Source organism: Mustela nigripes, chromosome 12 (genome assembly GCF_022355385.1).
Source record: "Mustela nigripes isolate SB6536 chromosome 12, MUSNIG.SB6536, whole genome shotgun sequence".
Classification (NCBI taxonomy): Eukaryota; Metazoa; Chordata; class Mammalia; order Carnivora; family Mustelidae; genus Mustela; species Mustela nigripes.
In genome coordinates, this window is record NC_081568.1 from 150,639,161 (window position 1) to 150,643,065 (window position 3,905).

At 37.3% G+C, this 3,905-nt stretch overlaps 1 pseudogene; it reads left to right on the forward strand.

Annotated features, from left to right (window-relative positions):
* The first annotated feature begins 736 nt into the window (after positions 1–736).
* Positions 737–3,905, forward strand: part of LOC132027649 (olfactory receptor 2T27-like) — a 12,432-nt pseudogene continuing 9,263 nt past the window's right edge.

Below are 3,905 nucleotides of genomic sequence, written 5' to 3' on the forward strand. Positions count from 1 at the left end.
TTAATATTTTAAAAAATATTCATATAGAGATAAGCTTCAAGGCAATCTCCTTTCACCAAACAATGCTACCCCTATAGGAAAACCAGTTTTAATCCCCCTTCACCTCAGGAAAGTTGAGTCCTTTAACAAAGATATCAAGATATATCCAGGAAAAATCAAAATAACCTTCCTTGCCCAACTGAGAATTTATAAGCACTCTCCCATCTTTTTCTTCTGTCAGTCTTTCTGTGTAATTGTTTTTGTCCTAGTAGTATATATATCTAATATTTGGAGGTTTTTTTGACAAGGCTATTTTTTTGGTTTATTTATTTGTTTTTATTTTCTCTTATCTACTTTTGTCAGTCTTTTTGTTTGTCTGTTTTTGTTTGTATAGTTCATAAATCTTACCTTGGGGCCCATTTGGGCTGAGCATTCTCTTTTATTTTATTTCTCTCTCTCTCTCTCTTTTCTTTTTTTTCCCCTATTTTCTTTCTTTTTGGTGGGACTCTCCTTTGTTCAGAAGTGGTCCATGGTGAACCTTGCCTTCACCACAATTGATACATTCAGCTACACATCCGTTCAGCCATCTCCCACCAAAATGACTAGGAGGAGAAATGCCCAACAGAAGAAAAATTCAGAGACTGGCCCCTCTCCATTGGAGCTATTGGATATGAACATAGACAATATGTTGGAAAGGGAATTCAGGTTAACAATGATCCAGGCAATAGCTAGGTTAGAGAAAGCCTTTGATGACAAAATGGAACTGATTATGGCAGAAGTGAAAGACAACAGGGATGATGTTAACAATGCTCTTGATGAGTTCCAATCTAATCTAAATTCACTAAAAGCTAAGGTAAACGAGGTGGAAGATAGATTTAGTGATCTGGAGGACAAACAGATTGAGTAAAGGCATTAGTATGAAGCCTGGAACAAACATGAAAACAAAATTATGGAAATAAAAGATGCCATGAAACATTCCAACGTCAGAATTATTGGAATCCCTGAGGGAGAGGAGAAAGAAAGAAGACTATAAGATATAGTTGAACAAGTTATCGATGAAAATTTTTCCTATCTCACAAATGGAGCCAGCATACCTGTACTAGAGGCAGAAATGTCTGCCCCCAAGCTCATAGAATCTAGAAAGAAATTGAGACACCTGTTTGTGAAAATGATGAATCATAATTGTAGACAGAAGCTCTTGAAAGTAGCTAGGGTGAAGATTCCTTATGTACAGAGGACAGCCCATCAGAATTATGTCAGACCTGTCCATATAAACCTGGCAAGCCAGAAAGGGCTGGCAAGATGTATTCAGGGCACTAAATGAGAAGAACGTGCAGCCAAGAATACTTTATCCGGCAAGAATGACATTCAAAATGGATGGCGAAATAAAGAGCTTCCAAGCCTGACAAGGTTTAAAAATATATGTGACCACCAAGGAAAAACTTCAGGAAATTTTAAGGGGGGGGTTCCATAAAAGTGGAAAAGAACTAAGAATATCATTGAACAGAAATATATGGAGACAATCTATAGAAACAAACACTTCACAGGTAACACAATGTCAATAAAAATGTATCTCTCAATAACCACTTTCAACGTGAATGGCCTATATCCACCCATAAAACAACACTGAGTTGCAGATTGGATAAAACGACAGGATCCAACCATCTATTGTCTACAAGAAATTATTTTGAATCTAAGGACACATCCAGACTGAAAGTGAAGGGATGGAGAAGCATCTTTCATGCCAATGGACCTAAAAAGAAGGCTGGGGTAGTGATTCTTATATCAGATAATTTAGGTTTTAAACTAAAGACTGTACTCAGAGATACAGAAGGACACTACATAATTCTTAAAGGGACTATCCACCAAGAAGATCTAACAATTGTAACAATTTATGTCCCCAATATTGGAACAGCCAATTACATAAGACAACTGTTAATCAGGACAAAGAGTCATATTGATAGGAAAACATTAATAGGAGTAGATCTTAACATGCCACTCTCAGTAATAGAGAGATCATCCAAGCAGAAAATCAATCAAGAAACAAGAGCATTGAATGACACATTGGACAAGTACAGATACAGAACATTCCACCCTAAAACAACAGAATACTCATTATTCTTAAGTGCACATGGAATCTTCTCCAGAATAGATCACATACTGGATCACAAGTCAGGGCTCAACTGATACCAAAAGATTGAGATTATTCCCTGCATATTCTCAGATCACAATGCTTTGAAACTGGAGGTCAGCCACAAGAAAAATTTCGGAAGGAATTCAAACACCTGGAAGCTAAAGACCACCTTGCTTAGGAATGCTTGGATCAACCAGGAAATCAAATAACAACTTAGGCAATTCATGGAAACCAATAAGAATAAAGACACCTCAGTCCAAAACCTATGGGATACAGCAAAGTAAGTCCTAAGGCAGAAATACATAGTCATCTAAGACTCCCTCAAAAACCCTGAAAAATCCAGAATACACCTGCTGTCTTCATATCTTAAACAACTGCAGAATCAACAACAAATTAAGCCAACACCACACACAGAAAGGAAATAATCAAGATTAGAGCACAGATCAATAAGATAGAAACTAGAGGTACAGTAGAATGCATCAAATGAAACTAGAAGCTGGTTTTTTGAAAGACTCAATAAAATTGATAAACCATTGGCCAAAATAATCCAAAAGACATGAGAGAAGGCCCAAATTAATAAAATAATAACTGAAAATGGAGAGATCACAACAAACAAAAAGGAAATCGAAATAATCATGAGAAATTATTATCAAAAGTTATATGCCAATAATTTAAGCAACATTGATGAAATGGATTCATTACTGGAAAACTGTAAGCTGCCAAAACTGAATCAGGAATAAATTGTCAACCTGAATAGACTGATTACCCATAATGAGATTGAAACTGTGATCAAAATCCTCCAAAAAATCAAGATCCTAGCACCTGCCAGATTCCTTGGGGGAATTGTACCAAGCTTTCAAAGAAGAAATAGTTATCTATTTTCCTGAAGCTGTTTCAAAAAACTGAAGCAGAAGGAAAACTTCCAGACTCTTTTAATGAAGGCAGCATCACCTTGATCCTCAAACCAGGCAAACACCAAAAAGAATAATTTCAGAACAGTATCCCTGACGAATATGGATGTTAAGATTCTCAACAAGATCCTACCAAATAGGATCCAACAGTACATTAAAAAGATTATCCACAGGGGTTTGGGAGAAGGGGGTGGGATTATGGACATTGGGGAGGGTATGTGATTTGGTGAGTGCTGTGAAGTGTGTAAACCTGGTGATTCACAGACCTGTACCCCTGGGGATAAAAATATATGTTTATAAAAAATAAAAAATATAAAAAAATATATATATGATGATTTTTTTCTAGAAAACAAGGAAATGAAATTAATAAACAGAATTAGGGGTCCATGTATGAACAATGGTCATGATGGTCATAAGACTGAAAAATACCAGTAAGAATATTTTTCCCTGCAACATTTAAGCTGTAGGAATATATTTTATATTAAGGAAAAAAATTGGATTTAGGGGCGCCTGGGTGGCTCAGAGGGTTAAAGCCTCTGCCTTCGGCTCAAGTCGTGATCCCAGGGTTCTGGGTTCGAGCCCCACATCAGGCTCTCCACTCAGCAGGGAGCCTGCTTCCCCCTCTCTCTCTGCCTGCCTCTCTGCCTACTTGTGATCTCTGTCTTTCAAATAAATAAGTAAAATCTTTAAAAAAATATATGATGAAGAAGATGGGATTGGGAGGGAGACAAAACATAAGTGACTCTTAATCTCACAAAACAAACTGAGGGTTGCTGGGAGGGAGGGGGTTTGGGAGAAGGGGGTGGGATTATGGACATTGGGGAGGGTATGTGCTTTGGTGAGTGCTGTGAAGTGTGTAAACCTGGTGATTCACAGACCTG